General features: G+C 42.9%; 1 protein-coding gene across 2 annotated transcripts in view; it reads right to left on the bottom strand.

Annotated features, from left to right (window-relative positions):
* The window catches only part of LOC132393906 (ATP-dependent Clp protease ATP-binding subunit clpX-like, mitochondrial), a 32501-nt gene extending 24435 nt beyond the window's left edge, over window positions 1-8066 (bottom strand). The window contains exons 1-3 of one of the 2 annotated variants that reach the window (XM_059969331.1): window positions 7399-8066; window positions 7137-7276; window positions 1110-1273 (exon numbers count right to left, since the gene is read on the bottom strand). The gene's annotated coding sequence lies outside the window, so the exon portion shown is untranslated. Of the gene's footprint in view, window positions 1-1109; window positions 1274-1419; window positions 2741-7136; window positions 7277-7398 lie in introns of those variants that run through there. The other variant, XM_059969329.1, reaches the window with a different exon arrangement.
* Between the last annotated feature and the right edge of the window lie 5493 nt (window positions 8067-13559).

The following is a 13559-nucleotide window of genomic DNA, read 5'->3' as shown; positions in this document are numbered from 1 at the left end:
GCTACATTTTGGTAGGATTAATCCAAATAGGACATACATGGTAAATGGTAGGGCATTGAAGAATGCAGTAGAACAGAGTGATCTAGGAATAATGGTGCATAGTTCCCTGAAGGTGGAATCTCATGTGGATAGGGTGGTGAAGAAAGCTTTTGGTATGCTGGCCTTTATAAATCAGAGCATTGAGTATAGGAGTTGGGATGTAATGTTAAAATTATACAAGGTATTGGTAAGGCTGAATTTGGAGTATTGTGTACAGTTCTGGTCACTGAATTTTAGGAAAGATGTCAGCAAAGTAGAGAGAGTACAGAGAATATTTACTAGAATGTTATCTGGGTTTCAGCACCTAAGTTACAGGGAAAGGTTGAACAAGTTAGGTCTTTATTCTTTGGAGCATAGAAGATTTAAGGGTGACTTGATAGAGGTATTTAAAATTATGAGGGGGATAGATAGAGTTGACGTGGATAGGCTTTTTCCATTGAGAGTAGGGGAGATTCAAACAAGAGGACATGAGTTGAGAATTAGGGGGCAAAAGTTTAAGGGTAGCACAAGGGGGAATTTCTTTACTCAAGAGAGTGGTAGCTGTGTGGAACGAGCTTCCAGTAGAAGTGGTAGAGGCAAATTCGGTATTGTCATTTAAAGTAAAATTGGATAGATATATGGACAGGAAAGGAATGGAGGGTTATGGGCTGAGTGCGGGCCAGTGGGACTAGGTGAGAGTAAGTGTTCGGCACGGACTAGAAGAGCGGAAGTGGCCTGTTTCCGTGCTGTAATGGTTATATGGTTATAAGTCCAACTCCTCCGCTAACAAGCAACTTACTGATGGGTAGACCTGCAGTACCTGAAGTCCTTAATTTCCAGCAATGTCTTGTGAACGTATAAAAGACATTTAAAAAAGACAAGAGCATCTTTGGTTGGCCAGGATAAAAGGCTGCATTCGAGCACACCACCATCATAATCTATTCAACCTTTCCCTATAACTCAGGTGCTCAAGTCCCGGCAACATCCTTGTAAATTTTCTCTGTAGTCTTTCAATCTTATTGACATCTTCTGTTTAAAAAGTAAACATATATAATTTATAGTCCAGGGAAATATTGCAAACAAAACTGTACCTGTTTGTTTCTGGAATTATCCTTATCACAGCCTTCATGTCTTTTGCCAAGTATTGTTGTTACAGAAAATGTTCTCAGTGGTCTATATGCCAATTTATGAATCAATTCACAGGAGGTTGTTACTATTGCTAGGAGCTTTGTCGGGGGCAATAAGAGCTGGCAGGCTGAAAAAAAAGTAACAGAAATTTAACGGTCAGAAACTCCACCTGTCCATTTAAAATTGGAAATGTAATTATTTCACTTTCAAATTTTAAAATGGTCCTATTCTATATAATGAAGCTATACCAGTGCCATCAGGAAGGATACTTACGCAAGCCTTTCAACGGTACTGCGGCATAGGCTGCTGACAGTAGCTTGTGAGATTCCTCTGACCCAGGTTGCCTTTCCTGTTGTCTCCAGGTGTAGCACATCTTCTAGGTGCCTCCTTCCTCTTTCAGGGGTCTTTAGAGCTTCTGTTAGCATTTCTGTAGTGCTGGATTTTTAAGGGATGGGGTTGCTAGCCCTATGCTGATCCTCCTCCTTTTGCAGGCTCGCTTGGGACCGTCCATGATAGAGTTCCGGTTTATTATAAGAGTCAAAATATTAACCATGGCAGAGTTTTCAGGAAAGTGAGCTAGCATCTTTATCCTAGAGTTGAGGCAGCAGAACAGTGTAGTGGTAGCAGAACACTTAACGTCAGCAGTGACACAGGTTCAATTCCCACTTCTGTCTGTAAGGAGTTTGTTTGTTCTCCCCATGACTGCGTGGGTTTGCTCCAATTGCTCCAGTTTCCTCCCACATTCCAAAGATGTACGGGCTGGGGTTAGTAAGTTGTGGGCATGCTGTATTGGCGCCGGAAGCACATTGGCCCTTGTCCCCATCTCATCCCTGACATAACTCAAGCATTTCCCTGCATGATTTAATGTACTTGTGTCAAATAAGTTTAATCTTTAATAAAATGCCTAATAATAGAGTTCATGCTCTTAAAGTGAGGTAGAATAGGGGGTAAGTTCAAAGGAGATGTGTGAGGCGAGTTTTTTTTAATTACAGAGAATGGGAGGTGACTTGAAAGCACTGCCAGTGGGGAATTGGGCAATGGAAGCAAATATGATTGGAGCATTAAAGAGGCCCTCAGATGGCCAGATGAATGGGCAGGAAGTGGAGGGATATAGACTTCATATAGGTGCAGGAGTCATGTCACAAACAAGAGAAAATCTGCAGCTGCTGGAAATCCAAGCAACACACACAAAATGCTGGAGGAACTCACAGACTAGGCAGCATCTATGGAAAAAAGTACAGTTGACGTGGGCCGAAACCCTTCGGCAAGACTCTATTTTCTGTCTGTCTGTATTGTATCGTATGTTGTGCATTTTTATTATGGGTTACAGTAATTTGTCATATGGGTTGAGGTGAGATAGAGATGAATGAGCATTGTCACATATTCACTCTTTGTGTTGTTAGTTTCAGTTAGAGATAAATTGAGCAGGGTTTTGATTTTTTTGTTGACTGCTTACTTCACTAATATTGCTAATTTTGATCCTTTTAGCTGGTTCCGTAATAAGGGATCAATCGTACTTTTTTCAACTTCAAGTACAGTTATTTGGATTTGCATTTTACAGTGCTGTGTCCCTCAGTCTCTCAGAGGTTTTGGTTTATTTTTCAAGTAACCACTACAGTAGGCAAAAGGGATATGTTTAGTTGGGCACTGAATACTTATTTAGTTGGTTCAGCAAAACACAGGGAAATCCAGGGGAGAAGCCTGATGCAGTCTGCAAGAGAACCACAACTTGGGAGAAGATTTCTTTTCCAGCAAGACAATGACCCCAAGCATAAAGCCAAAGCTACACGGGAATAGATTAAAAACAACCAAGTTAATGTCCTGGAGTGGCCAAGTCAGAGTTCAGAGCTTAATCCAGTTGAGAATTTGTGGCTCGACTTGAAAAGGGCTGTTCACTCACAGTCCCCAGGCTAGCTGATAGAGCTTGAGCAGTTTGTCAGAATCAGAGTCAGGTTTATTATCACTGGCATGTGACATGAAATTTGTTAACTTAGTAGCAGCAGTTCAATGCAATACACAATCTAGAAGCAGAAGAAAAAATAAAATAATATAGTAATAATAAATAAGTAAATCTTATTGAGTATACTTTATACAGTATACATATATTGAATAGATTAAAAATCGTGCAAAAGAACAGAAATACTACAGTATATATATTTTTTAAGTGATGTAGTGTGCAAGAGTTCAATGTCAATTTAGGAATCGGATGGCAGAAGGGAAGAAACTGTTCCTGAATCACTGAGTGTGTACCTTCAGGCTTCTGTACCTCCTACCTGATGGTAACAGTGGGAAAAAGGCATGCCCTGGGTGCTGGAGGTCCTTAATAATGGACACTCCATTTCTGAGACACTGCTCCTTGAAGATGTCCTGGGTACATTGTAGGCTAGTCCGCAAGATGGAGCTGACTAGATTTACAATCCTCTGCAGCTTCTTTTGGTCCTGTGCAGTAGCCCCTCCATACCAGACAGTGATGCAGCCTGTCAGGATGCTCTCTACAGTACATCTATATAAGTTTTTGAGTGTACTTGTTGATATACCAAATCTTTTCAAACTCCTAATGAAGTATAGCCACTGTCTTGCCTTCTTTATAACAGCATCAATATGTTGGGCCCAAGTTAGATCCTCAGAGATTTTGACACCCAGGAACTTGAAGCTGCTCACTCTCTCCACTTCTGATCCCTCTACGAGGATTGGTATGTGTTCCTTCGTCTTACCCTTCCTGAAGTCCACAATCAGCTCTTTTGTCTTACTGACACTGAGTGCCAGGTTGTTGCTGCGGCACCATTCCACTAGTTGGCATATCTCACTCCTGTACATTCTCTCGTCACCACCTGAGATTCTACCAACAATGGTTGTATCGTCAGCAAATTTATAGATGGTATTTGAGCTATGCCTAATCACACAGTCATGTTTATATAGAGAGTAGAGCAGTGGGCTAAACACAAACCCCGAGGTGTGCCAGTGTTGATCATCAGCGAGGAGGATCTATTATCACCAATCTGCACAGATTGTGATCTTCCAGTTAGGAAGTTGAGGATCCAATTGCAGAGGGAGATACAGAGACCCAGGTTCTGCAACTTCTCAATCAGGACTGTGGGAATGATGGTATTAAATGCTGAGCTATAATTGATAAACAGCATCCTGACATAGGTGTTTGTGTTGTCCAGGTGGTCTAAAGCTGTGTGGCGAGCCATTGAGATTGCGTGTGCCTTTGACCTATTGTGGCGATAGGCAAATTGCAACCAGTCCAGTCCTTGCTGAGGCAGGAGAAGAAAGGGAAAAATTGCAATCTGGATGTACAAAGCTGATAGAGACCTATCCACACAGACTCAAGGCTGTAAATGCCGCCAAAGCAGCACCTACCAAATACTGACTTGAAGGAGGTGAGTAACTATGCAATCAATTATTTTGTGTTTAATAATGCTAATAAATTTAGACCAATTTGCAGAAATTTGTTTTCATTTTGACATGAGTCTTTTCTGTTGATCAGTGTCAAAAAAGCAAAATTAAATCCACTGTGATTCAATGTCACATGCAACATGAACCCCAAAGTCCCCCAAAATGAGTCCACAGCTTCTCTGATCAATCCTTGCACCAAGACAGTCCTCCAATAGCAGCTAGCAAGAGGGAGACAAAGACCGGTCAAACGCAGGCAGACAGTGCCAAACACCCGCCTCTCCTCACGGGACTTCATCGACTTCAACCCTGCTCAACACCACAATCGGAGAAAAGCAATTGAGTCAATCAGGCGCTCGAGCCCTTGACACTCATTTGGAGAGTGGGGAATAGGAGAGGGAGGGGGGAGTATTCATGCCATCAGCTTGGAGGCAACCTAGATGGAATATGAGGCGTGGCTCCTCCACACTGAGAGTGGCAGAGGAGAGGCCATTGACCCACATGTCGGAAAGGGAATGGAGGTAGGAATTGAGGGACATATTGGAATGGGAATGGGGTTAATTACATGACATATGCCAGTGATAATATACATACTTCTGAATCTGAGATAACTAGCTACTTGATCAGTATAAGTATTGAAATATGAGGGATATAGGAGTCATAGATGATGTCCCTGAAGATGCAGCAGACAATGGATGAATATTGTGAAAATATTTTCCTAGTCTGTTATACATTCAGCATTCACAATGTGGTTTCTCCTACATGGTTGAAGTTTCAGTAATTATTTTGTAGGGGACCCATGAGTGAGTTTTTGAGTTTCCAGTAGCTCACCACCTCAATTTACCCCACCCCCACACCCTAATGAATGGTTTACAACAGAAACGTGACTGTCTATTCCCCTCCATCGATGCTGCCTGACCTGCAGAGTTCCTCCAGCACGCCGCGACCCTTCAGGGATTCAGCTTATACACCCGTAGGCCCCTCGGTTATCCTGGGTCGACCATCGATGTTGCATCCTAGCTGTCTATGCAAGTCAGGGCAGTACGATGAAAGGGTTACCACATGAGGAACATTTGGCAGCTCTTGTGCTGTATTCCCTGGAGTTCAGGAGAATGGGGGGGGGGGGGTATCTCATAAAAACATTCCAAATGTTAAAAGGCCTGAACAGATTAAATATGGCAAAGTTATTTCCCATGGTAGGGGAGTCTAGAACAAGAGGACATTGAAGGAAGTCCATTTAGAACAGAGATGCAGGGAAATTAGTCAGAGGGTGGTAAATCTGTGGAATTTGTTGCCACAAGTGGCTGTGGAGGCCAAGTCATTCCATGCACTTAAGGCAGAGATAGATAGGTTCTTAATTAGCCAAGACATCAAAGGGTATGGGGTGAAAGTAGGGGAGTGGGGATGTGTGGTGAACTATGTGCCTGTCCCGACACGTCCCCTGCTGAATGCTCCTGTGGCTCCTCCCACAGGCCCCTGTATAAAGGCGATCTGAGGCCTGACGCTCGGCCTCAGTCTCCAGGACATAGTATGATGGTCACTCACTCCTGGTTCCTTCTTCCAGTCAATAAAAGCCGATATCTCGCCTTACGTCTCAGTGTGAGTTATTGATGGTGCATCAGGATGACTGGAAGAATTGGATCAGCCCATGATTGAATGACAGACTCGATGGGCCGAATGGCCTGCTTCTGCTCCCATATCTTATGGTCTTATGATACGGAGAGCAAGCTGTTGCTCATGTAGCAAGTTCCCCCTCGTTATACAGCTGATGAACCCGTAGGAACGGCAGAGACCGTTACAGTTTGGCGCCAGCAGCGTTGAGACTGCCTGAGGAATTCCAGCTCTGGATCTTTCCTCAGTGCCTCCCCGTGAGTGCGTATAGCTGTAAGGCAGCGGAGGTTTGAGGTCTGACTTCCCCTTCTCCCAAATGAGCTGCCCACCAGTGCTGACGAGCCCCACCTGCCCGAAGCGACTGATTTGAAACGTGCTAGTCACCCGTCTTTGCCCGTTCTCCGGTCGGTAGAAACGGTTCCGCAGGGCTTAGTAGCTAAGCCACATGTGAAGGGCGGGAGCTGGACTTGGTTGTCAGAGGTAGTTGAGAGGCGCGCCATTGGGAGCATTAATAGGGAGTGGGAGCTTATCCGCAGCTCCTCCCCTGGCCACAACAACCGGATACATCCGTCAATACAGTCAATATGACATTAGAGCTTTGGAGGATGTGTATAGTTGCGAGTTTCTCATCGCAGGCAACACTCCTCGGGGTACGTACGTAATAATTACAATTGGTTCCGCAGATGCTAGAAATCCAAAGCAACACACACAAAATTCTGGAGGAAATCAGCAGGTCAGGCAACGTCCATGAAAATGAATGAATTGTCGACGTTTCTGGCTGAGATCCTTCAACAGGACTGGAAAGGAAGGGGGAAGACGCCAGAATAAAGACGTCTCACTTACATAATTATTGTCCCAGCAAAAGTTTATTTTGGAAAAGCCATTGTGTGTGAAATTCTCGAAACAGTTTAACTGTCAACATCGTGGATTGTCTACAATTAAAACCTGCGCGCATGATTATGGAAAAAGGATTGTAAAAATACCTTTCGTCCCAACTGCAATGATTCGGAACATCGTGATCTATGCGGGTCGGATCTCGCTCCATCCGATGTTACTGCGGAGCTATCGGGGCCACGCACTTTCGGCAACGGGGAAAGAATAGGAAGTCCTGGGGAAATGAGGTCTGAAATACAGGCGTGGGCATCAACGTAAACAAACGAATTTCCCCTCACCAATAGCACATGTTGCGTCAAATTATGTAAAAAGACATTGCTGTATAAATTCAGTGACCACGTTATTCGTTACCTCCTGTAGCTGATAATGTGACTACTGGGTCTGAATGTTCATCGACTTCTGCTGCTGTAGCCCATCTACTTCGAGGTTCGACGTGTTCTGCATTCAGAGATGCTCTTGTGCATATCACTGTTATAACGTTAGTTAATTGAGTTACTGTCGCCTTCCTGTCAGCTTGAACCAGTCTGGCCATTCTCCTCTGACCTCTCTCATTAACAAAGCATTTTCACCCACGGAAATGCTACTCACTGGATTGTTTTGTTTTGTTTTTGGTACTATTCTCTGTAAACTCCAGAGGCTGTTGTGTGTGAAAATCCCAGATCAGCAGTTTCTGAGATACTCAAACTACCCCATCTGGCCCCCAATCATTCTACAGTCAAAGTCACTGAGATCACATTTCTTCCCCAGCCAGGTGTTTGGTCTGAAAAACAGCTGAACCTCTTGACCATGTCTACATGTGTTCATGCATTGAGTTGTGCCAATTGGCTGATTGGATATTTGTAATAACGAGCAGGTGTATAGTACAGTACTGTGCAAAAATATTGGGCTTATATATAATATAGTGCCTAAGACTTTTGTACAGGGCTGTAACTATTTTATGTATTGCATTGTATTGCTATCACAAATAAAGCAAATTTCATGACATCTGTGAGTGACGATAAATCTGACTTGTTTTGTTGGGTCTCTGTTGTGGACGGAGAGTGGGAAGGTGGCAGGGAGAGGGGAATCATTGTTGGGAAAAGGGGAAGGGAGAGGGGAGGGGGCAGGAAGCACCAGAGAGACATTCTGTAATGATCAATAAGCCAATTGTTTGGAATGAAATGACCTTGCCTGATGTCTAAGTGCTGGGTGTGTCTGCACCTGCGTCACCTCCCACCCCTGGCACTCCTTCTCTGCCACCTGTCTCACACCCCTCCCATATTTGTAGGTCCTCAACTAGGCATGAGGAACACCCAATTCATATTGGGTGCAGAGTAGTTTGTATCTCAATTACTACTCCTGGAATGAAATTTAAAAGGTTGACATAAATAAGATGTTGCAAGTATTTAAGCAATAGAACAAAGATTAAGTTAATTAACCTAAACACAAGAGATTCTGCAAATGCTGGAAATCCAGAACAACACAAACAAAATGCTAGAGGAACTCAGCATCTATGGAGAGCAGTAAACAGTCGATGTTTCGGCCTGAGACCCTTCATCACGATTGTAAAGGAAGGGGGAAGATGCCAGAATAAAAAGGCCAGCTGGCATGTGATAGGTGATGCCAAATGAGTAGGTAAGTAGGTGGGGTGAAATGAGAAATTGGGAGGTGATAGGTGGAAGAGGTAAAAGGCTGGAAAAGAAGAAATCTGATAGGAGAGTGGAGTGGACCATGGAAAAAGGGATGGAGGAGGGGCACCAGAGGGAGGTGACAGGAAGGCATGGAGAAGAGAAGGGGTGAAATTGGAACCAGAATGGGGAATGGAAAAAGAGAAGGGGGAGGGAGATAAATTAATGGATGTTAGAGAGATCAATGTTCATGGCATCCAGCTATTAGTTAAATAACCTGTTCTATCAAATCTATAAAATGTTGAGAGGCATTGATAGAGCGCATGTGGAGAGGATGCTTCTTATGGTGGGGAAATCTAGGACCAGAGGACACAGCTTCAGAAGAGAGTGGTGTCCTTTTAGAATGGAGATGAGGAGAAATTTCTTTAGCCAGAGGGTGGTGAAACTGTGGAAGTTATTGCCAAAGGCAGCGGTGGAAGCCAAGTCATTGGGTATATTTAAAACAGAGATTGTTAGATTCTTGATTAATCGGGTCATAAAGGGATACGGGGAGAAAGCAGGATACTGGGGCTGAGAGGGAAAATGGACCAACCATGATGAAACAGTGGAGCAGACTCGATGGGTCAAATGACCCAATTCTGCTACTATTCTTTGCTCTTATGGTCTTTATCTGTTAAATAAGCTTGAGTATATTAATTCTACTTCATTATCAAACAACATATGTGGCAAAATGCAGATATTATTGATATTTGGGAGCGTCTGTGCTTCGTACCTTAAAAATATTGCACTTCTGTGCTGAATTGGTTATCTTTCTCTGGTTATTTATTTACTTGTTTGCTTATTTATTTACAGCAGTGTTTCTCAACTTTTTTTAGTCCAGTGAACCCTTAAAGCACTTTCGTACTTGCCAATGTCCATCTTAGGTACAATATAATTTCTGGCACCCCTGTAGTGTAAGAACATGTCTACCATATGCTAACATGAGAAAAATGATTATGCTTAAATTTTTTATTTGTCTTTAAATCTAGCTTACACAGTTCCTCTGTGCTGTACAGCAGCTTCAATATCAATGTGATCCCTGAACTTGATGCTTTATAGCAAGATTTGAAATATCTGGTTCAAGTTGTGACAGCAAAAGGCTTAAGTCCCCATGCGTAAAAACGTCCAAGCCGTTTCTGTTTTTGTGAGGATGTGGTTCACTGCACTGAAGCCTCTTTCAGCAAGGTAAGAGGATGGAAGTGCAATAAGGAGCAGTTTGGCTCTTCTCCATAAGACATAGGAGCAGAATTAGGCCATCTGGCCCATCGAGTCTGTTCATTGTCCAATCATAGCTGATTCTTTTTTTCTCCTCCTCCAACCTAGTTCCTGGCTTTCTCCCCCTAACCTTTGATGCCAAGTCCAATCAAGATCCTATCAATCTCTGCCTTAATTACACCCAGTGAGCTGGCCTCCATAGCAGCATGTAGCAACAAATTCACCACCCTTTACCTAAAGAAATTTCTCCACATCTCTGTTTTGAAAGGGCACCCCTTCTATCCTGAGGCTGTGCCTTCTGGTCCTAGTCTCCCCCACAATGGGAAACATCCTTTCCACATCTACTCTGTCTAGGCCTTTCAACATTCGAAAGGTTTCCATGAGATCCCCCTCACTCTTTGGAATTCCAGCGAGTACAGACCCAGAGCCATCAAATGTACCTCGTATGGTAACCCTTTCATTCCTGGAATCATCCTTGTAAACCTCCTCTGGACCCTCTCTGCTGCCAGCACATATTTTCTAAGACAAGGGGACCAAAATTGTTCACAATACTTAGGGTGAGGCCTCACCAGTCTTTTAAATCCTCAGCATCACATCCCTGCTCTTATATTCTAGACATCTTGAAATTAATGCTAACATGGCATTTACCTTCCTCACCACCGACTCAACCTACAAGTTAACCTTTAGGGTGTTCTGCACAAGGACTCCCAAATCCCTTTGCATCTCAGATTCCTGGATTTTCTCCCCGTTTAGAAAATAGTATGCACATTTATTTCTACTACCAAAGTGCATGACCATGCTTTTTTCAACATTGTATTTCATTTGCCACTTTCTTGCCCATTCTCCTAATCTGTCTAGCTTTTTCTGCATACTACCTGTTTCATCAACACTATCTGCCCCTCCACCAATCTATGTATCATCTGCAAACTTGGCAACAAAGCCATCTATTCCATCATCTAAATCATTTATATACAGCATAAAAAGAAGTGGTCCCAACACCGACCCCTGCAGAACACCACTAGTCGCTGGCAGCCAACCAGAAAAGGATCCTTTTATTTCCAGTTGTTGCCTTCTACCAATCTGCTAATGCTCTAACCATGTTAGAACCTTCCCTGTAATACCATGGGCTCTTAACTTGGTAAGCAGCCTCATGTGTGGCCTTCTGAAAGTCCAAATATACAACATCAATTGCATCCCCTTTATCTATCCTACTTGTAAACCTCTCAAAGAATTCCAACAGGTTTGTCAGGCAGGATTTTCCCTGAAGGAAACCATGCTGACTTTGTACTATCTTGTCCTGTGTCACCAAGTACTCCATCACCTTATCCTTAACAACTGACTCCAACATCTTCCCAACCACTGAAGTCAGGCTAACTGGTCTATAATTTCCTTTCTGCTGCCTTTCTCCTTTCTTATGGAGTGAAGTAACATTTGCAATTTTCCAGTCCTCTGGCACCGTGCCAGAGTCCAATGGTTTTTGAAAAATAATTTCAAATGCGACCACATTCTCTAATGCTACCTCTTTCAGAACCCTAGGGTGCAGTTCCTCTGGTCCAGGTGATTTATGAACCTTTAGGTCTTTTAGCATTTTGAGCACCTTCTCTCTTGTAATAGTAACTGCACCCACTTCTCTTCCTTCACACATTACATCAGGCATACTGCTAGTGTCTTCCACAGTGAAGACTGACGCAAAATACTCATTTAGTTCATCAGCCATCTTCTTGTCCCACATTATTATTTCTCCTGCCTCATTTTTTAGTGGTTCTATGTCCACTCTCATTTCACTTTTATTGTTAACATACCTGTACTTGAAAAAACTTTTACTTCATGACTGAATGGCGGAGCAGACTCGATGGGGAGATGACCTAATTCTGCTTCTATTCTTACGGTCTAAATTAAAATAAAAAATTGACACAAACTGGGAATGCCTGTCAGATGTTGGCAACAGCAACAAATTGACACAGTCAGTCAACGTCTCGTGCCTCAAGTTAGGGTGTCACTTACTGTATGAATTGAATTGAACTGAATTAACTTTATTACATACATCCTTCATATACGCTACATCTCTATCTAAATGTGCAATGTGTAATTTATAATAAATATTATGTGCAACAGGACAGTCAATATAACTTAGAAATATAACAATGTCAACATTGAAGGCCTGGTGGAAGAAGCTGTCCCGGTGTCTGTTGGTCCTGGCTTTTATGCTGCGGTACCATTTCCTGGATGGTAGCAGCTGTAACAGTTTGTGGTTGGGGTGACTCGGGTCTCCAATGATCCTTTGGGCCCATTTTACACACCTGTCACTGTAAATGTCCTGAATTGTGGGAAGTTCACATCCATAGATGCGCTGGACTGTCCACACCACTCTCTGCGGAATCCTGCAATTGAGGGAAGTACAATTCCTATACCAGGCAGAGATGCAGAGAGTCAGGATGCTCTCAATTATGCCCCTGTAGAAAGTTCTTAGAATTGGGGGCCCATACCAAACTTCCTCAACCGTCTGAGGTGAAAGAGGTGCTGTTGTGCCTTTTTCACCACACAGCTGGTGTGTACAGACCATGTGAGATCCTTAGTGATGTGGATGCCGAGGAACTTAAGCTGTTTACCCTCTCAACCGAAGATCCAATGATGTCATTAGGGGTGAGCCTGTCTCCATTCATCCTATAGTCCACACCAACTCCTTTGTTTTCATGACATTGAGGGACCCCCCCCCCCACCCAGAATCCTTAACACCCCAGGATAACTTCTATTTCCCAAACATCCCCTCAGAACACATAACCACTCCCTTTGGGAATCACTGATTTTGAGATACAGTCCAATGAGCTGTGCCACCCAGTAACACACATATTTAACACAAGCCTAATTGCAGGACAATTTACAATGATCAATTAAACTCCTAAATATAAATATAAATATAACTCGTACATCTGTGGACTGTGGGAGAAAACCAGAGCACCAGGAAGAACCCCATGCACTCAGGGAGAAAGTACAAACTTCTTACAGAGGACACTGGAACTGACCTCCTAATTCTGAGGCCCCAAGCCATAAAAGTATCATGCCAACTTCTACGTTACTGAGGCGCCCTGCCTTTATGATCATCTTAGAACATTCAAAGTATATGTATGTCACCACATACTACCCTGAGATTCATTTCCTTGCAGCCATTCACAGTAAGTACAAGAAACACAATGAAATCAATGAAAGACCGTACCCAACAGGATGGACAAACAACCAGTGTGCAAAAGACAACAATCTATGCAAATACAAAAGAAATAAAATAATAAGAAAAACTAAGATGACAATTTTTAGAAAACACCACTTATTCAAACACACTTAGGTTCACACTACCTAGGACAGAAGGAGGAAGAGGAATAACAGACACAAAAATTTTACACAACCATCAGATAAAACTTCTAAAGATGTACTTTCATCAACAAGAAAAGGATTCCTCACTCCACATGAGCGTATGCAATTCAGGTAAGAAGATACAACTCAGAAACATCACTAAAATTAAATGAAAGCACAACCCAGAAAAATGAATAAATTATCAATATAGAAGAAAAGGTTAACCAGTGGAAGAGTATGACTTTCCATGGAAGACATCCCCACAATCTGACCAGACTAGATGTCAACAAGGAAGCATCGAAC

The sequence above is a fragment of the Hypanus sabinus genome, chromosome 5 (assembly GCF_030144855.1).
Source record: "Hypanus sabinus isolate sHypSab1 chromosome 5, sHypSab1.hap1, whole genome shotgun sequence".
Taxonomy (NCBI): Eukaryota; Metazoa; Chordata; class Chondrichthyes; order Myliobatiformes; family Dasyatidae; genus Hypanus; species Hypanus sabinus.
Note: the sequence above shows the minus strand (reverse complement) of the source record. Positions and strands in the feature narration are given on the sequence as shown.